The sequence below is a fragment of the Mustela putorius genome, unplaced genomic scaffold, assembly GCF_011764305.1.
Source record: "Mustela putorius furo isolate JIRA1106 unplaced genomic scaffold, ASM1176430v1.1 tig00003834_pilon_pilon_pilon, whole genome shotgun sequence".
In the NCBI taxonomy this organism is placed as follows: domain Eukaryota; kingdom Metazoa; phylum Chordata; class Mammalia; order Carnivora; family Mustelidae; genus Mustela; species Mustela putorius.
The window spans coordinates 47,582,384-47,604,433 of record NW_025421987.1 but is presented as its reverse complement, the minus strand read 5'-3'; the positions used below and the strand labels follow the sequence as shown (position 1 = coordinate 47,604,433).

Genomic DNA, 22,050 nt, shown 5'->3' with positions numbered 1-22,050 from the left:
TTATAATGGAAAACCTACAATAACCTAAATTTCTAAAATAGAGGATTTGCTTAATAAAATATAGTATACTCTTATAAAAGTCAGGCAGTCATTAAAAGTAATGTTCTTTAAGAATATGAGGAAAAACTTACAATATATTATCAGGTTAAAATAAAGAGGATTATCAATACATGTAATATATTCCCAACCTGTTTAAAGTATATATCTGTGTAAGGAGTGGATAGCCAAGATGATAGAGGCAACAAGTAAGCTCCTCCACCTGTTTCAAACATATAGAAATGCTGGATAAGGGGAACTGGTTGGCTCAGTTGGTCAAGTATCTGACTCGAGTTCAGCTCAGGTCACAATGTCAAGGTTATGAAACTGAGGCCTGCACCGGGCTCTGCACTGGGCATGGAGCCTACTTAAGATTCCCTCTCTCCCTCTCCCTCTGCTTCTCCCCAACTCTCTCCCTCTTTAAAAAAAAAAAAATGGGGGGGATAAAATAAATATCTTTAAATTTTTTTTTTTTAAAGATTTTATTTATTTATCAAAGAGAGATGGGGGGAGAGAGCAAGCACAGGCAGACAGAATGGCAGGCAGAGGCAGAGGGAGAAGCAGGCTCCCTGCCGAGCAAGGAGCCCGATGTGGGACTCGATCCCAGGACGCTGAGATCATGACCTGAGCCGAAGGCAGCCGCTCAACCAACTGAGCCACCCAGGCGTCCCATTATCTTTAAATTTTTTCAATACATATCTAAGCCCAAGCAAGCAAAAGAAATCTCCTGGTACCAGATATGAAGTGGGAAATCAAGCAAGAGCAGCTCCACATTCACATCTCAAGGGACAGGAGTTAAAACCTATGAACACAGCAGAAACCTGGAAGTGGAACATAAAACTGGAAAACAGGAGGGCCATCCTCTCTGTAAAGAGGGATGCTCAACATAGTATCTATATAGAAAAAAGTTACACAGGAGAAATCAGAATCCCAAATCTGCCCTGCATGTGGGTGTGAGGTCTGAATTTCACATCACCTTACTGCAGGAACCTATGAAACCATATGGATCTTGCAGGCAGAAGCAAAACCACCCATAGGCCCAACTCCACCACCTAGAGCATACACTGAACTCCACTAAGGAAAAGAAGATATTCGATCAAGCCCCCATCAGGCTCTCTGCTCAGCAGGGAGCCTGCTTCCTCCTCTCTCTCTGCCTGCCTCTCTGCCTACTTGTGATCTCTGTCTGTCAAATAAATAAATAAAATCTTTAAAAAAAGAAAAGAAAAGGTTCTGGAGATAGGCTCACAAACATTACAAATCATTTAAGAACCCATCATGATAGAAGACAGTAAAAGACTTCTAAACTGGAAATCATGACAGAAACTTTAAAATAAGTAGGGCTAAAATAGTCAGAAATAAGGAATTCACTTAAAAGTAAAAAACAAGACACAATTTTTTAATACATTTAATAGTATTTTTTAAATGAACAGGAGATACTATACATAAAACTGATTACAGGGGCTGTTTAGGGGGTGAGGACAGTGAAATTATATATATCTAATTTTTTCCTATATAGTTACCTATTGTCCACAATGATCATATATATCTTTTATAACAGACAAGAAATGAAGGAAGGAAAAAAAGTGAAGATTCAAATTTAACCACTCCTACATGACAGTTAAAAACAATTTTCAAGGGGTGCCTGTGTGGCTCAGTTGGTTCAGCATCCAACTCTTGATTTCGGCTCAGGTCCTGATCCCATGGCTCCTAGGATCGAGTCCTGTGTCAGCCTCCAAGCTCAGCAGGAGTCTGCCTGGATATTCTCTCCCTCTGTCCCTGGCCCCACTCACGCTTGCTCTCTCTCAAATAAATAAATCTTTAAATAATAATTATAATAATAATTTTGAAAACTGGAGGGGATACACTTTGATGTACTACTAGAACAAATCCATGCTGGTATCTAATGGAATGCCCCTATATCATGAGATACCACCCCAGCCCACACCACATGTTCTAGTCATACTAAGCACCCTAGCAACCCTGGATCCCTAGCTCTTCTTTAATACCAACCCTCTGCACATGCCCTCTTCCTGGAATTTCTTTAGCCTTTCCTTGCCCTGTAAATTCCTGGTAATCATTCCAGATCCAGGTAAAAACCATTCCCCTCTGGAGTCTTCCTCAACTCCCTCAGACCAAAGAGCTATGTCCCTCAGCAATGACAACAAATTCAGTCAACACTCTGGTGAACGCCAGTGCGCACACTGTGTCTTTTGTCCATCCTACCTCCATCAAGGACTATGCATTTGGGGATCTAAGAAACCCATTTTCTCAGATTATCTCTGAATATGGAGTGTCCAATACATTGCTTATCCATAGGAGGTACTCAACAAAAATTTGTTATTTGAATGCAAGTGCAGAAAATCATTAAAATCCTCTAAGTATAAGCTTAGAGGAATCATCTGCTCAGTATAGTTTTTCTCCCTTAGCCTCAGAGAAGTGAATTAGAGTCATCTACCTACTGTTGGCTAACATCTTCTTATAAAATTGCCATCACAAATACTACTTGCCAGGTCTTTGATTTTTCTCCCTTGTATTATATACTGTCCCTGATGTGCCATGCATGTAATTATACTCATTTATCTTCCCCATTCTATAAAATTCTCCCAGCTGATTTTAATTTTTTAAAGTTTTATTTTTTTATTATTTATTTTTAAGTAATCTCTATGCCCAATTTGGGGCTCAAACTCATGACCCCAAGATCAAGGGTCCCATGCTCTACCAACAGAGCCAGCCAGGCACCCCTCCCAGCTGGCTATAATCAAAACCTTAAGTCATTTGCATGTAAGAGACATGGTTGCCCTAGGCTTCCTTGGACACCAGAAATACATGTAGAAAGAACAACATAAATTGTCTCTCAATTCAATCAAATGAAGTAAATAGTTAATGATGACTTAGGGTTCAACACTATGTTGAGATATACAAGATAATAGATTTATTTTCTGTACTCAAAAAGTTTAAATTCATTAATTCATTCAGCCAACAGATACTGAGGACCACCTATGCTTTTAGCCCAATGCAAAGCACTTGAGAAGAGCATCAAGACATTTAATATTTGGTCTGGGCATTCCAAGAGCTTACAAACTAGTTGTGGTTGTGGGCGGCGGGGGTGAATTGTGTGAGAAACACAAATAGAAAGTTAAATAGCAATGTCAGTATTATATGTGTAATCAATAAAGTTCAGAAAAAAACGTTAAAAGATGATAAAATGATGTTAAGATCATTTTTAAGATGTTATAAGAGGTGTTACAGGGTAGATGGTGTGGTCTGGATACAAAGAATTAACAGAGGAGAGAGAGGCTTCTGTATACCCAAGTGATCCAGAAAGTGTTCCATGGAGGAGTGGGAACTGGGGAAAGACATGTGATCTCATGTATAACAGGGTAAAACTGCTCAATAATAACACTGTTTTACAATCCCCCTGCCACATACCCTCCACCATTCCACTGCTAAGCCAGGTGGATTTGAAGGGGATTTGGGACTTTTTTTTTTTTTTTTAAAGATTTTATTTTTAAGTAACCTCTACACCCAAGGTGGAGCTTGTACTCATATCCTGAGATCAAGGATTGCATCCTCTACCAACTGATACAGCAAGGAACCTTTGGAATTGAGGATACTAATGAAGGGACACCACATGGGCTACAGACCAAGAGGGAATTCACTCTTCCGCAGATATCAGCAGGGAGGGACATCCAGAGCTGGGACAACACAGGAACCTAAGTCTCATAAGAAGGCAGTATCAGAGAAATAACAGTCTTAAACTAAACTCCCTACCCTCAAACCCATGCCATGATAAGATGAAATTTCTGAAAACTTAAATACCACCCAGGGAAGAAGACAACTGAGTTCAGCCTTAAATGACTGTTTTACCTGTATGACTAGAACAGTCTTCCACTATATGGCTACTAATAATAGAAACTATGCTGATGTAGGAAAAATAAAGGTATTTTATACTCACTTCAGTTTTGAGGCCTGAGAGTTGATCCTTGCATAAAAATCAAACCTATTTGACAAAGCAGGAAAGAATATCTCATGGGGAAAAAAGTCTCTTCAACAAAGGGTGTTGGGAAAACCGGACAGCAACATAGCAAAGAAGGACACGGACCACTTTTTTACACCATAATATAAACTCAAAAATAAACTCAAAATGGATTAAAGACCTAAACAGGAGGCCTAAAAACATAAAAATCCTAGAAGAGAGCACAGGCAACAATAACTTCTTTGACATTGGCCAGAGCAATATTTTTCTAGACAGGTCCCTTAAGGCAAAGGAAATAAAAGCAAAAATAAACTATTGGGACTACATCAAAATAAAAAGCTTCTGCACAAAGAAGGAAACAGTCAACAAAACTAAGAAGCAACCTACCAAATGAGAGAAGATATTTGCAAATAACATATCTAATATAAGGTTAGTATCCAAAATATATAAAGAACTTATAGAACTTACCACCCAAAAAACAAATAATGCAATTAAAAATGGTTAGAAGACATGAATAGACATTTCTCCAAAGAAGATCATTAGATGGCCAACAGACATGTGAGAAGATGCTCAACATCACTCATCATCAAGGAAATGCAAATCAAAACTACATTACACCTGTCAGAATGGCTAAAGTCAAAACCACAACACACACACAAAAACCAAGTTTTGGCAAGGATGTGGAGAAAAAAGAACACTTGCACACTATTTGTAGGAATGTCAACTGTGAAAAACAGTATGAAGGTTCCTCAAAAAGTTAAAATAGAAGTACCATGCAAGGGACGCCTGGGTGGCTCAGTGGGTTAAAGCCTCTGCCTTCGGCTCGGGTCATGATCTCAGGGTCCTGGGATCGAGTCCCACATCGGGTTCTCTGCTCGGCAGGGAGCCTGCTTCCCTCTCTCTCTCTGCCTGCCTCTCCATCTACTTGTGATTTCTCTCTGTCAAATAAATAAATAAAATCTTTAAAAAAAAAAAAAAAAAAAAAAAAAAAAAAGAAGTACCATGCAATCCAGTAATCACACTACTAGGTATTTACCCCCAAAATACAAAAACACTAATTCAAAGGGATACGTGCATCTCTGTATTTATTGCAGGTTTATTTACAATAGCCTAGATATGGAAGTAACCCAAGTACCCACTGATAGATGAATAAGGGAATGTGGTGTGTGTGTATACATGTCTGTGTATAATGGAATATTATTTACCCCTAAAAAAGAATGAGCTATTGTCATTCACAACAAGATGGATGGAGCTAGAGAGTATAATGATAAGCAAAAGAAGTCAGAGAAAGAGAAATACAGTATAATTTCACCCATATGTGGAATTTAAGAAACAAAACATATGAGAAAAAAGAGAGATGAACTAAAAAGCAGACATTTAACTATACAGAATAAAGTGATGGCTGCCTGAGGGAAGGTCAGTTGGGGAGTAGGTGAAATAGGTGACAGATTAAGGTGTCCACTTGTGATGAACACTGGGTTATTCACGAATTGTTGAATCACTATATTGATCACCTGAAACGAATACAATACTTAATGTTACCTGGAATTAAAATAAAAGCTTCTTTAAATTTTATAAGTTTTTAAAAATCTAAAATAAGGTAGCACATCATTACATTCCAAAATGAGCCTCAAAGACACAGATAGTAGGGCTGCATTTAACACGGGAATACTAACTCCACACCGAGGCAGTCTTTTTTTTTTTTTTTTAAGATTTTATTTATTTATTTATTTATTTATTTGACAGACAGAGATCCCAAGTAGGCAGAGAGGCAGGCAGAGACAGGGCAGAAAGCAGGCTCCCTGCTGACCAGAGAGCCCAATTCAGGGCTCAATCCCAGCACCCTGGGATCATGACCTGAGCCGAAGGCAGAGCCTTTAACCCACTGAGCCACTCAGGCGCCCCCTGAGGCAGCCTTTTTAAAGCAGGTATCGTTCTGCCAGCCCTGAAATATCATTATTGACCCTATGTTCTTGAAGACCATACTCACAGACCAGTTAAGTGGGCCATGGGTTGTTAAAGATGCCAATCCTTCAAGCCAGCATTTCTGCCTTAACAGGGCAGCAGTCCCAGACTTCCTTCTCAGCACCCTGTGCCCTCTTGCCTTCTACTCAGCTATGAAACCTGACAAAATCCAAGATGCAATGCTAGGTTTCCATCTCACCAGCTATGCAATCTTGGATAGCTGAACTCTCTGGATCTCACTTGTAATACTGTAAGTGATAATACTTACACTCATAAGCTTGTCAGGATCAAATGGAAGAGCATACGTGAAAGGCCACACATGATTGCCTCTTCCAGGAAACTATATGTTTTAAACTACCTTTGTTATTATAGAATAAAGAGCTGTATTCCATTTTTTTTTAAATTTCAGAATCTCAGGGGCGCTTGAGTGGCTAAGTCATTAGGCGTCTGCCTTCAGCACAAGTCATGATCCCAGGGTCCTGGGATTGAGCCCCAAATCAGGCTCCCCGCTAGGAGGGATGCCTGCTTCTCCCTCTCTCACTCCCCCTGCTTGTGTTCCCTCTCTCTAGCTATGTTTCTGTCAAATAAATAAATAAAATCTTTTTTAAAAATTTCAGAATCTCAGGCAAAGTGAGTCAACAGGGAGGAACATTGTGGGAGAGAGGTCTCCTGGCCCCCACACTCACACCCGTACACTAATTGTACCTGATCACACCTAATGAAGCTGGCCAGCCTCTTCAGGAGCTGTGACAGCAGGAGAGTGAGAAGAGGAAAAAGAATGGAGGTAATAAAGTTTGCATTTAAAGCAGTTCCTTATTTTATATAGAGATGTCAGGAAGGATATTCACCTATGATAAAAAGTAATGGCACAGTGATGGGATTTTTGGATAACCTTTAACTTTCTGCTTTGGTCTTTTCTTTAATTCATATACTGAAAACACACACATACTTTAAAACTACAGTTAATTTTGGGGGCTAATGCCTTCATAAGCTTTTCATACAGCACTCTTCATAATAGACAAGACAACCAAAGTGTCCAACAACTGATGAAAGAAGAAACAAAATGGGATGCTATCCATAGAATGGAACATCATTCAGCAATAAGAAGGAATGCAGTACAACATAAGTCACAACACGGAGGATCCTTGAAAATATTATGCCAGTAAAGGAGCATAATTTAAACATAAAACTACTTACCCACTTTTAAATATCACATTTTACATCTTCTCCCATGATCTCACAACTTTTTATGAACATCTTTTTAAAACTAAATATTTATTTTTAACAGCTTTATTAACAGCTTTATTTATATTATATTTATTTCTATTTAACAGCTTTATTAAGAAATAATTAACAGGGGAACCTGTTAACTGCTGTGGCTCAGTGGTTAAGCATCTGCCTTCGGCTTAGGTCATGATCCCAGAGTCCTGGGATCTATCTAGCTCCACAACAGGCTCCTTGCTTAGCGGGGGTACTTGCTTCTCCCTCTCCCTCTGCTGCTCCCCCTGCTTCTGCCCTCTCTCTGTCTGACAAATAAATAAAATCTTTTTTTTTTATTTTAAAAAGCTATAGTTAACAAACACTAAAGTATACCTATTTAAAGTACAAAATTTGAAGTTTTGACATACTATACATATCACTATAGTCAAGACAGTGAATATAACACTCCCACAAGTTTCCTCACACTCTCTGTAATAACTCACTCCCATCTCTCCCTGTTGCTGGGCAACCAATAATGTGAATAATGTCACTACAGTTTAGTTTGTATTTTCCAGAGCTTTTAAGATTTTATTTATTTGAAAGAGAGAGCAGGGCCAGGGAAAAGAGAGAAGCAGGCTCCCTGCGGAGCAAGGAGCGGGATGCAGGGCTCCGTCCCAGGTTTATCTTTCCAATCCTGTTACTTTTAACCTACCTATGCCTTTATATTTAAAGTGCAGTTTCTTCAAGGCAATATTTAGCTGGGTCTTGTGTTTTCACCCAATATGAACTATTTCTGCTTTTTAACTAGGGTGTTTAGACCACTAACTATCTATTTATTTATTTATTACCATTAACCTTTTAATGTGATCATTAATATAGTTGGGTTTGAGTCTCTCATTTTGTTCTTTGCTCCACCTGTTCTTTGTTTCCTTTCTTCCTCTTTTTCTATCTGCTTTTGTATTACTCAAATATTTCTTCTAATTCCATTTTTCTCCTTTCTTGCTCAACTCTGTCATTTTAGTGGTTGCTTTAGTGTTTTGTACTCATTGCAGCTTTTCTTCAAGTGATATAACACCACTCCATGTAGAGTATAAGGATGTTACAGTGGCATACTTCCATTTATCCCCACCAATACTTTGTTATTTTTGTTATACATTTTACATATGTTATAAACCCCATACTACATTTTATTTTTTAAATATACTTAAATAATAAGAAAAGATCTTAGAGTTGACTTAAATATACAATACCATTTCTTCCTTTGTATAGATCTGTATTTCCATATGGTATTATTTTCTTTCTGCCTGAAGATCATCCTATAACATTTTTTAAAATTTATTTTATTATTTATTTGACAGACAGAGATCACAAGCAGGCAGAGAGAGAGGAGGAAGCAGGCTCCCCACTGAGCAGAGAGCCTGATGTAGGGCTCGATCCTGGGACCCCAAGATCATGACCTGAGCTGAAGGCAGAGGCTTAACCCACTGAGCCACCCAGGCACCCCCCTATAACTTTTCCTATAGTGGGGATCTGCTGAGGATGAATTTTTCCACTTTAAATGTCCGAAATGTCTTTATTTCATCTTTATTTTTGAAAGATATTTTTGTTAGGTGTAGAATTCTAGGCTGACAGTTTTCCTTTCAGTATTTTGATGATGTTTCTCCACACTATTATGCACATTTCCAACAAGAAATATATATTATCTTTATCCATCTTGCTCTGTATGTAATTATATAAGTGGTCTTTTCTCTCTGGTTTAAGATTTTATCCCTAAAGATAAGATCCTTTATCCTGGCTTTAAGCAATTTAATTACAATGTGCTTTGATGTTGTTTTCTTCATGTATGTTTTGCTTTATACATACATGAATTGACCTTTTTGGTCTAGAGGCTCATACTTTTCAGCAAATTTAGAAAAAAAAATTTAAGATTTTTATTTATTCACTTGAGAGAGAGGGAGAGCACAAGCAGGGGGAGCAGCAGACAGAGAGGGAGAAGCAGGCTCCGTGCTGAGCAAGAAGCCTGACTCAGGGCTAGATCCCAGGACTCTGAGATCATGACCCAAGCTGAAGGCAGTTGCCCAACCTACTGAATTTTTCCACATGCCCCAAATTTGGAAAATTTTTAACCATGATTCTTCAAATATTTTTTTCTGTTCCCCCTCCTTAGGGACTCTATATACATGGATATTAGGTCACTTAAGTCCCACAGATCACTGATGATACTTTTAATTTTTTTGTAATTTCTTTATTCTGTTTCATTTTGGATAGTTTCTATTGTTATGTCTTCAAAATCACTATTCTTTTCTTCTACAATGTCTGATATGTTCTTAAGACCATCCCATGTATTGTTCATTTGACATGTTACAGTTTTTCTCTATCTTTATCTCTAGAAGTTCAGTACAAGTCTTTTAAAGTATTTTCAATGTCTCCACTTAACTCTTCGAAGCATTTGGAATATAGTTGTAATGACTGTTTTGGTGCCACTATCTGGTAATTCTAATATCTGTGTCAGTTCTGGGTCTTTTTTTGGTTGACAGACTTTCCCCTATCATTATGGGTCACATTTTCTTGCTTTGCTCATATATTTCATGCTCAGTATAAACATCTAAAATAACTGCTATACTTGGGAGGTATCCTTCTGGACTATTTTAATTTACAAATTATATATATATTTATATATATACTATATATATAGGTATATAAGTATATATATATGTGTATGTGTGTGTGTGTGTGTATATATATATATATATATATATATATATATATATATATATGATTTTTTTAATGGGATTATGCCATAGATTTTAAACACTATTTAAATAGCTACTATATTGGGAAAGGCAAATGAAAACAATGACCCAACATCTTAAACAGTCTCCTCTCCAGAGTGGTGTATATCTGAAAGAGGTGAAGATATGCATACTCTCTAACACACAACTCCACTTCTAGAAATTTATCCCAGAGAAACTCTTATACAAATATACCAAAATAAAGGTAAAAGCACACCACTGTTAATAGTATTTAAGAATTTGGGGCATCTGGGTAGTTCAGCCAGTTAAGTGTCTGCCTTCACCTCAGGTCATGATCCCAGAGTCCTGAGATCAAGCCCCACATCGGGCTCCCTGCTCAGTGGGGAGCTTACTTCTCCCTCTCTCCCATGAATGCTCTCTCTTGTTATCTCTCTCTCTCTGACAAATAAATAAATAAAATCTTTTAAAAAATAATGTCAAAAAATTGGAAACCACTTGAATTTCTGCATCAGGTAACTGGATAATTACAGAATATTCACTTAGTGAAATACTACATAACAGTTAAAATGAAGTGGATACTGGTTTTAACATGAGAAATTTATGTTAAGTTAGGAAAAGTATACAGCAGCTATCATTTGTAAAAAAAATTTTAAAGCATTTAAAACAGTATATTATTAATGGAAAACACTAATGGAAAAATATAGATGGTTGGGGAAAATAATTAAAATGCCAACTTCAGGACTGTCAGTGAGGTACAGGATTAAAATGGGGAAGAGCCTTCAGTCATCTGTCTAATGTTTTATTCCTTAGAGAAAACAAAGAGCTGATGCATAAAATAAATAGAAAATTGATGACATTTCTTAAATCCAGGTAGAGAAAATGTGTGTATATTGTATTATTCTCAGTATTCTTTTGGATGTTTCACTATTTTATAACTAAAAATATGAAAGAAAACTTACACAGAATAATATTATACTACAACTGTATACAGCAGTACTTTCCATCATGCATTTTACTTAATCATCCTCTTCATCTGGTTTTAAGAATATACAGCAGAAAATCTAATCTGTTTTTAAAGAAAATTAGGTAGCAACTCTCCTAAGTTAAAATTTCAGTTTGTAAATACAGAGCAAAAGCTGAAGTGTGTGAGGCTTTGATCTATGACTTAAATAAAGAGCACCTAGAATGAAAGGCTAAACGATGAATAGGGTCTAAAACAGACCAGCCCAGACACAGTTACACACAAATCTAGAATAGCATAATTTTTAAAGTTCATAATATCGTCCATATGAAGAGAATCTACTATGTGCCAGGTCCTTTATATAAATTATCTCTAATTTTTTTTTTAAATATTCTCTACACCCAAAGTCACAGCCCTGAGATCAAGTCACATGCTCCACTGACTGAGGCAGCCAGGTACCCCAAATTATTTCTAATCCTTAAAACAACCCCCAAAAGTAGAAGTTTATATCTATTTTTACTGATAGACACGCAAGCTCAATAAAGTTAAGTAACTTACCCAACACCACTCAGCTAATAAGCACTAGAGTCATATAATCCAAACAGCAGTGTAAAGGTCCATGTTTCCACTACTTCATATAAGGCTGGGCCCAGGAAAGTATTGGGATCTGTGACAAGGGAATTTAACCAATCTCCTTACAGAGCCAGACCGACACCCAACATTTGCAATCTTTGGAAATATTACTTTAGTTAATTTCAGTACCTTAAAATAACATTGTTTTACTTGTATGTTTTCATGTGAGTCTGTTTACTCAGTTTTATAGGTGTCTCAGTGCAAACACACTAGACATTTCCATCTTAGCTAATAATAATGACATAAATTTTTTTTAAAGATTTTATTTATTTATTTGACAGAGAGAGATCACAAGTAGGCAGAGAGGCAGGCAGAGAGAGGAGGAAGCAGGTTCCCCGCTGAGCAAAGAGCCAATGCAGGGCTCCATCCCAGGACCCTGAGATCATTACCCAAGCCGAAGGCAGAGGCTTTAACCCACTGAGCCACCCAGGTGCCCCATGACCTAAATTTTGTGAAAGAAAACATAGATTTGAAACTGATTCTTCATGGTGGGCCAAAACCAAAGACTAAGGAAGACTATCATGACATTGAAGAAGTAGGTCCCATTATCGGGGAAAAAATTAGCACATTTAAGTGCTAATTTAATTTCTTTTTTAGATTTTTTGCTGAGGGAGAGAGTGTATGTGGAGTGTGGGAGCAGAGAGAGAGGGAGAGAGAGAACCTCAAGCAGACTTCCCGCTTAGTAGGGAGCCTGACCCGGGGCTCCATCTTACGACTTTGAGATCATGACCTGAACGGAAACCTAGATTCATATACTTAACTGACTGCACCACCCACATACCCCTGCTTTCTAATTTATAAAGCACTTTCACATATGTTATCACTTTTGACCCCCATTAATCCATTAATTAGAACCAAAGATAATAATTTACTATGTAATAATATGATCTGTTTCCCTATATTATTTTACTCCCATTTTATAAATAAGGAAACAGACTCCAAGAAATCAACCTACATAGCCTAGGTCATCTGCTGCTGGGTGTCAAAGCTAGTACTGCTTTCAGTGTGCTTGAGTCCCAGTTCAATAAACCACACTGACTCTTGAATGTCTAAGAGCAATGAAGACATGAAATAGGATGTCAGGGAAACCAAGGAATCAACTTTCCACATGATATTCAAGGAAGAGATCTGAGCCTCTTTTATATAGACATTGAAATCAGAAGACTCAATGTAGAGGTTTACAGCACAGTTCTATATATGGTTCTTTTTACTTTTTTAATCCTAACTTAACTCCCAATTCTCCCTTTTTTCTAATAAGTAAAATATTTACATATTAAATTCAATAAGAATTATCACTCATAAGTAAAATAATGTCATGAGTACATAATTAGTAGGAAATATAGCATGACATTTTCAAGCTTATGGTTATATTAAGCATTGCTAAAAATATGATTTGCATAATAGTAAGATCACAAAATGCTACAGAGAACTGAAAAAATGCAAAAGTGATGAAAATATGGTTAGAAATGAAACATAAATTTATATTAATAGTTTACATTAGATGGTCTTTTGATTTTTAGCCTTTTGAGCAAAAGCTATGGCCACTGCACCCAGAAAAATGCACACAGCTCTGAATTTTGCACATGACTTCAGAGAGTCTGTAGATGTACCGCCTACCCTTAAGCCCATAGACCTTCATAGACCTTTGAGAGGTCTACAGGCTCCAGGTTAAGAACTCCAAACCCAGATGCTCTCAAAAAGTTCTCCTGGGAAGAAAACATTTTAAGAATAATTTCTTAGAGAATATGTGCTCAACAACTTACTTCAACATTTTCAGTGAAAAAGAAGTGATTCAGCAAGGCTTGCTGGTATAAAACTGAGCAATCAATTACTGTGCCTCATGAAAGGCAAACGTGCACACATACAACCATAACTCACGTCTACTGATAAACATGTACAGACAGAGCTATGTGGGAAGAATAAGGAGGAAGCAAAACAGGGGCCTAAAAAGATTTTCCTGAGAGGATAATGTTTAAGCTGAGTGGGCCTTGAAGAGTAAGGAGACTTTGAAAGTTGTGTTTGGTATCACGTATATTTCTAAAATCTTGACTTAAAAAGCATATCCTAATATGTCATTCATATTTCTGAAAATTAATGCTTATAGAAATAACTTCCAAGCAGTCAGAGTTATTTATGAGAATGAGTTAATAGGTATCTACAAAAAAATAAACAGACAAATAAATAAATGGGATAAAAATCCCAGATTTAAAAAAAAAAACCTTAGAAGTCATCCAGTCCTGGGGCACCTGAGTGGCTCAGACAGTGAGGCACTGACTCAGTTGGGTAAGTGCCTACCTTTGGCTCAGGTCATGATCTCAGGGTTCTAGTATCAGGCACCGCATCAGGCTCCCTGCTCAGCAGAGAGTCAACTTGCCCCTCTCCTTCTGTCCCTCCCCCTGCTCATGCTCACTCTCTAATAAATAAATAAATAAAATCTTTTAAAAAAAGAAAAAAGTCATCCAGTCCAAACCCCTCTATAGGTAAGACTGAGGCCATACTCTTAGCTCCTCAAAAGATACCAAGAATAAAGGTTTCCCCCAGAGGGCAAGAAGTGAACATTAGGAAGCAGTATCAAGGAACTAAATTCGATTTACAAATATTTAACATACTTATTCTCTCTAGCATCCTAACTTGGTCCTTATGATGGAGGATCCCATGTCACAATAGTTTAAGAGACCCCCAAGAGAAGAGTGAATATTTCACAAAGCAGGAGCTAGACAGTGGGCCATCGCTCCTTTGACCACTTCCAGTGTTTCCGACATCCTGAAATTTATGTATGCCTCAATGAATGGACTGACAAATGACATAACTTAGCTGATAGCAAGACTATCGTCACTAAATGGGCAAGTAGCTTTAAATGATGCTCACAGAGAAATTGGGTACTGAAAACACACTAATAATACAAACCTACAAAAAATGGAGGAAGCAGATACCTTCACTCCTAATGAGTCTTCACCAGCTACATTAGAAAATAAAAGAGAGGTGAATGTGACCACAAGTTGGACATATGATCCAAAATCATCAAGACTACATAAAATAGTTTCACACTGTCTGTGACAACAAACAGTACCCTGAGTGTATATTGTACCATATCAGTTATTACAAATACATTCCTTGGAACTGGTGCATACACAAAATGTCTTTATTGATGGGAGCAGAACAATGAAAAACCCTGGAGGCCACTGTTCCAAGGACAAAGAGCTCAGTGTCCAGCCTCTACTGGAATAGGTAAAGGGAGAATTCTTCCCACCATATGCTACTTCTGGTTAATGACAGCATCTTTTCTATCCTGTGAGACTGAGACCTAGGTTGGAAACATTTGGAAGGAAAGAAACAGAAGGAATCCTAAAAGCCTCAGTTCTAATACAAGAGTATAGTCAGAAAAGGCCAGTAAATGTTTATAATTCTTAAAGCAATTCAGGCCCAGACATAGCGAGGATTAGAGATTAAAATCAGAAAACAGAAAAAAACAAGCAGCCAAGCACTCAGTGGACTATATTCAGGAGTTCAGGATACATGCCTGCAGGACATACCTAACCCCAAATGCCACTCCATTCTCCATAGGCTCCTATTCCTAGGATCCTTAGCAATAGGGCCTTTTATAGCACTGAAGCTAAGTCAGCATGAACTTGGACTTTTTTAATGGCTAGATAAGGCCACACCATTAATAACATTTGTAGCTATGCAAAGTAACATAATAAGGGTAATCAAATATCATGCTTTGGGTGGTAAGCTGATCTAAACTAAGGATCATAAAGGAATGTTATCCCCCTCTTCTGCAAGAACACAATTGAGCATTTGGCTGCTTCACTATGAAAGGACTAGCACAGGGGCACTGCCTTTGTTGGGCTTCAGGCAAATACAAGAAAGGGAATTCTGGCTCCTTGGAAAGCCATAAAGGTTATCTTAAGAACTAGGTGAAATTTGTCCATGTTACTCACTTTCCAGAGTTCACTGGTCATGAGGTGTTTCTTTCTCTCAGAAGAGCCACAGAGTACTCTACTCCATGATCCATACAAATAACCCGAAATGGTCGACTGCTTCACAAAGCTGAGCAGGTAAGTCTTAACTTACTAGGGAGGTCTGAGAGCTCAGGTCACTGCACAAAGGAAAAATACTTAACTTTTCAGAAGCTGGCCCCTTTTAAGAAAACCCCAGAGTCTTTAATTCTTTGGCAGTAAGAGCTGTGCAAACTGCCAGCAGTATCAGTATCCAACTTTCCTCGACATGCATCATTCAAGACCTTCTCAGCTTTACATGGGCTGGGAACTGCTCATTTTCTGTTTTACTAAGAAAAGAGCTCAAAGGAGGCTACCACAGCTTCCAGGACTTTGTAGGTGAAAGATCTATGGCTCTCCAGTCAATTTCAGAAACCTTTAAGAATGTGCACAGTGAAAGGCAACATGTTTATCTTTAGACTATATAAGGAAATTTCCTGAAAGCCCTGCTTCTTCCCAAATTCACTGAAACATTAGGGAGAAGGGGAGTTTTTAAACAAGAGCACTACCTCCAAGTACTTTCTGGTACTTAAAAATGTAGAAGAGCAAAAATAATGATAAAGAATTAATTTCAACTAAGGTATTTTCTTCAGACTCAAGATGGTTGGGTATTTTCTTTTTTCTTTTAAGATTTTACTTATTTATTTGACAGTGAGAGAGAGATCACAAATAGAGAGGCAGGCAGAGAGAGGGGGAAGTAGGCTCCCCACTGAGCAGAGAGCCTGATTCGGGACTGGATCCCAGGACCCCGAGATCATGCCCCGAGTTGAAGGCAGAGGCTTTAACCCGCTGAGCCACCCAGGCGCCCGGTTGGGTATTTTCTTAACATGTCCCAATCCTGGCAACATCTTCTATTACCATTTGTGTTAGTTATCTGTGAAATTCCTTTAGAAGAAAGAAAAGTCTTGCTTATCCATGATAAAACCATAGATTGGAAGAGCTGTTTCATTAGAGTAAAAGAATCAAGCTTCAAAGCAATTATACATATACATTCTGAAGGGCAGAGACTGTGTCTTAGCCCATTAGCATGTTTCTAAGAATTTATATACATTTCTAAAGGAAAATTAGTCAAATCAAAAATGATGAATTGAATTTTTTAATCCAACTCTGAGTAAACAAAAACAGCCCTTACTTATCTAACAAGTATTACTTAAGGTAGAAATAGTTTTCAAAACTGAAAAATTGGGGGACCCGGGTGGCTCAGTTAGATAAGCATCTGCCTTGGGCTCATGTCATGATCCCAGGGTCTTGGGATCAAGCCCCACATTGGGCTCCTTCTTCAGCAGGGACTTTGCGTCCCCCTCTTTCTCTGCACCCTTCTTGTGTTCTCCCCCTCTCTCACTAACAAATAAATAAAATCTTGAAAAATTCAAGAAAAAAAATAATTAAAAGAGAACGAAGAACAGTATGACTCTCACACCATGATTACTATTTGCTTTGATTATGCAAAGCCACTTAGAATCCCAAACCAAGAATGCACTAAAACAAAACAAAGCATGAGGGGGGTTAATCTCATTTTAACAAACATTAAAAAGGCAGTTCCAGAATCTGAGCCCTGATTATTGCTATTAACAAAGGGAAAAGACTGCGTACCTGCTTCTGTTGGTCTTGTCACCTGAGATTTGGAGGTCCAAGGAAACAACTCAGAAGATTTAAAATAGCAAGTAAGCAAGGCCAACTGAAGTATTCTGCCTACTACTAAGATTTTAATCTCAAAAGAATTTGGTCTCAGGTAGAAAGGCCAATTTGCAACATGGGCGTGGTTTGGAACTATAAAAAAATCAGGAGACAAAAATGTAGATGATATCACCATTTGTTTGTTTATGACTGTGGCTTAAATTATACCTGGATTTATTTTCTTTCTCTTTCTTTCTTTCTTTCTTTCTTTCTTTCTTTCTCTTAGATTTTATTTATTTATTTGTCAGAGAGAGAACATAAGCATAGGGAAAGAGAAGCAGAGAGGGAAGCAGGTTTCCCGTTGATCAAGGAGCCCGATGTGGGACTCCCTGGGATCATGACCTGACACTCAACCAACTGAACCACCCAGGTGTCTCTATACCTGGATTTCACTTTAGTCTTTAGATTCCACTCAGGCAGGTCTTCTTTCTCGGAATACAACTGTCCTATGAGATCTTACGTTATTTTTATACATATTTGTTTGCCACTTTAAATTTTGAAATGGCAACTTTGTTTTCACCTTGTGAACAATCATTAAACAATTAAGTATACATTGAGATTCCTGGAAATAACTAGGAAATTGTGTTAAACTTAAAAACAAAATAAAACAAACCCTACATCCTACTGAATATTTATTTTAGAGTCACTGAACTAATTTTAAGGAAATGTACAAAATCACCTTTGAATAGTAACTGGAAACATTATATAGAGTTATATACTGTTAAAGCTAGAAGTGCCTCAAAGGTTATTGTCCAATTCTACTTTTTAAGTGTGGTAGGAAAAGGTTCGCTTATAAAATCCATAATCTGTTTTCACTGAATGACTAATTCTCTGAAGAGGAAGTGTGAAACACATTTTATGATGCCTCCACCAAAGTAGAGAACAACTGTTATAAAACTGCTTCACAAAATGAAAAAAAAAAATGAAAGCTTGGTATGGTACCAGCCAGTTTAAAAAAAAAAAAAAAAAAAGAGTACATATTGTATAATTCCCTCTATATCAAATTCCAGAAAATGAAAACTAATCTATGGAGACAGAAATCCGATGAATGGTTGCCTAGAAGAGGGGCAGAAGGAGCAAAAGACTGAAAGGGGATGTGAAGAAACTCTGGGGAGAAATGAAAATATTCTGCATCTTGATTGTGGCTATGATTTTGTAGAGCATACATCTGATCAAAACATACCAAACTATCTGCTCTACTATTCCACCACAATGATTGTTAAAATACACGGACATATACTTAAAAGGCACCTGTATTGAAGGCAGCCAAAGGATGGCAAAACTAGGATTAGACCAAAATATCAGAAAATTTCTGCAACAATATAAAGAAATATGTACTATCCCAGTGGTCCAGAGCCAACCTGGGCTCCCTTGGGAATACTAAAGTCCTCTCCACCGGGCATCCAATTCAGGCTGAAAGTACATTTGGGGCGTACGGCGTTGTCTTTAGGGATTTCTACATAGAAAGTTGCATGAAATGACCACTAAAGATTCTTGCATCAAGATTTACATTATTTCAATACATTATTTCATTTATGGATGTTTGTGACCCTGCTGCTGACGGTAGACTCCTGCTAACTTCTTGACTAAAACTGGGATTTGCTGTGTCTGATATCCCCCAGGGACTTCACAGGAAAAGTCTGTTATCTGCCCAGTGCATCCTTTGTGTGTGAGGGGAGTGAATATGTACGAAATATTTTATGATACCAATAAAATTGGTTTTCAACTTTTTCTACAGGTTTTTTTTTTTAAAGATTTTATTTATTTATTTGACAGACAGAGAATACAAGTAGACAAAAGCAGGCAGAGAATGGAAGGGAAGCAGGCCCCCTGCTGAGCAGAGAGCCGAATGCGGGACTCGATCCCAGGAGCCTGAGATCATGACCCGAGCCGAAGGCAGCGGCTCAACCCACTGAGCCACCCAGGCGCCCCTTTCTACAGGTTTTTAATGAGACTTCAGGTTGGCTAAGTAATTTCCAGGTCTATTTGCTTTCTGAATTTTAAAGTTTGGTGTCTTTTCCTTTTCATTTTCTGCCTTGTTGCTGGCTTTTAATCATCATAAATTCCTTTCCCACTTCTTAAAAAAATTAATTTCAAGTTAGTTAACATACAGTGCAGCACTGGTTTCAGGAGCAGAATCCAGTGACTCATCACCCACATACACCACCCTGTGTTCATCCCAACAAATGCCCTCCTTTCTACCCATCACCCATTTAGTCCATCCCCCACCTACCTTCCCTCCAGCAACCCTGTTTGTTCTCTACAGTTGAGTCCTATGGTTTGCCTCCCTTTCTGTTTTTATCTTATTTTATCTTTCCTTCCCTTCCCCTATGTTCATCTGTTTTATTTCTTAAATTCCACATATGAGTGAAATCATGATATTTATCTTTCTCTGACTTTTTTTACTTGGGATAATATCTTCTAGTTCCATCCACACTGTTGCAACTGGCAAGATTTCATTCTTTTTGATCACCAAATAATATTCCAGTGTGTGTGTGTGTGTGTGTGTGTGTGTACCCCACATCTTTCTCCATTCATTGCTCAATGGACATTTGGACTCTCTCCATAATGTGGCTAATGCTGATGGTGCTACTATAAACATCAGGGTCCATGTGCCCCTTCAAATCAGCATTTTTTATCCTTTGGATAAATATCTAGTAGTGCAGTTGCTGGGCCATAGGGTAGTTTTATTTTTAACCTTTTAAGGAACTTCCATACTGTTTTCCAGAGTGGCTGCAAGAGTTTGTATTCCCACCAACAGTGCACAAGGGTTCCCTTTTCTCTACATCCTTGCCAACATCTGCTGTTTCCTTAATTTTAGCCATTCTGACATTCTGATGGTATCTTGGTTTTGATCTCCATTTCCCTGATGATCAATAATGCTGAGCATCTTTTCATGTGTCTGTTGGCCATCTGGATGTCTTCTTTGGAAAAGTGTCTATTCATGTCTTCTGCCCATTTCTTAACTAGATTATTTGTTTTTTGAGTGTTGAGTTTGATAAGTTCTTTATAGATTTTGGATACTAGCCCTTTATCCAATATGTCATTTGCAAATATGTTCTCCCATTCTGTCAGTTTTGGTTTTGTTGATTGTTTCCTTTGTTGTGCAGAAGCTTTTTACCTTGATGAATTCCTAATAGTTCATTTTTGCTTTTGTTTCCCTTCAGATGTGTCTAGCAAGAAGTTGCCGCAGCAGAGGCCAAAGACGTTGCTGCCTGTGTTCTCCTCTAGGATTTGAGGGATTCCTGTCTTACATTTAGGTTTTTCTTTCATCCACTCTGAATTTATTTTTGTGGATTGCATGAGAAAGAGGTCCCGTTTCATTCTTTTGCATGCAGCTGTTCAATTTTCCCAACACCATTTGTTGAAGAGACTATCTTTTTCCTCCTTTTCTGCTTTGTCAAAGATTAGTTGACCATAGAGTTGAGGGTCCATTTCTGGACTCTCTGTTCTGTTCCATTGATATATGTGTCTGTTTTTATGCCAGTACCATACTGTCTTTATGATGACAGCTTTGTAATAGAGCTTGAAATCTGGAATTCTGATGCCTCCCACTTTGCTTTGCTTTTTCAATATTACTTTCTCTATTTGAGGTCTTTTCTGGTTCCATTCAAATTTAAGATTTGTTTGTTCTAGTTCTGTGAAAAATGCTGGCATTATTTTGATAGGGATTGCCCAATGCATCCTTTTTAAAGAATGGATACTGTGTGGTTATTTTCTGATTTTTGAAAAGTAATATGTAAAGTGGAAAATATTTAGAAAATAAGAAAATTTAAATTGCTCTTGAGCACACCATTCAAAAACAATGAGAGGACCAGTATGTTATGAATTTCTAGTCTCTCTTCTACACACATGTGCATGAATATATTTGTTTCACAAAGATCTTTCAATATATAATTTCAATTAATATTAGCAAGAAATATCCCCTATCATTAAGCAATTTTTTAAAAGCATGCATTCAATGCTTCATTAACAGTCCACATTATGACTATACCATGATTTCTTTAAGCATTTGTGTTGGTAAGTAAGGTGGTTTCCAATGTTTTAGGTTTTAGAAACAATGCTCCTGTACCCTTGAACACAGAAAATGAATGGACAATGAACAGCCCTGAATTCAACTTCTCTAATATTTTATCCACTCCATATTATTACAAGCAATTTCACTTTCCACTCTTCTGGGAAGTGCTGTAGTAGACAGTTAAATGTGCAGTATGGTGGCTGCCCTTTTTGCTGACAAGAGCTTTTCTTGAGTACCTACTATGAACCTCAATCAAAATTCATGAGAAAATATGCTAATTTGATCTCAATAAAAACTATGCAAAAAGTGATGCAGTGACAAGGCACCATTCAGGGTCAAGTGCATGGTGCAATTTTAACAAATAGTGAATATTGGAGGTAAAGTATTGTTTGAACCAGGCAACTGGGTAGCCCAGTCAGTTAAGTCTCTGCCTTTGGCTCAGGTCATAATCCCAGGGTCCTGAAACTGAGTCCTGCATTGGACTCCCTGCTCAGCAGAGAGTCTGATTCTTTTTCTCCCTTCACCCCTCCCCCTGCTCATGCTCTCTCTCGCTCTCTCTTAAATAAATAAAGTATTTTAAAAAGTATTGTTTGAACCAATATAAGAATTTAAGAACCAATATAAGAATATAAGAATTTTTTCTTGTATCTTAAAAATAGATCATTTCTCAAACTTTGCAAATTTCAGGGCAGCAATTACCCTTGAGAGTAGTGACAACTGGAAGGAAGCAGGAAGGTTTGGGGGGTGCTGGTAATAATTCTGGTTTCTTGATATAGGTGCCACCTTCATGGGAATATCATTTTGTTAAAATTCATCAAGTTACACACTCAATT

General features: G+C 37.7%; 1 protein-coding gene across 7 annotated transcripts in view; it reads right to left on the bottom strand.

Moving 5' to 3' along the window:
- Positions 1-22,050, bottom strand: part of PLS1 (plastin 1) — a 116,564-nt gene that overhangs the window by 69,383 nt on the left and 25,131 nt on the right. For 2 of the 7 annotated variants that reach the window (XM_045088475.1, XM_045088479.1), the window contains exon 2: positions 15,466-15,623. The exons of 4 other annotated variants lie outside the window; for them this stretch is intronic. The gene's annotated coding sequence lies outside the window, so the exon portion shown is untranslated. Of the gene's footprint in view, positions 1-15,465; positions 15,624-17,115; positions 17,197-22,050 lie in introns of those variants that run through there. One more of the 7 variants, XM_045088477.1, reaches the window with a different exon arrangement.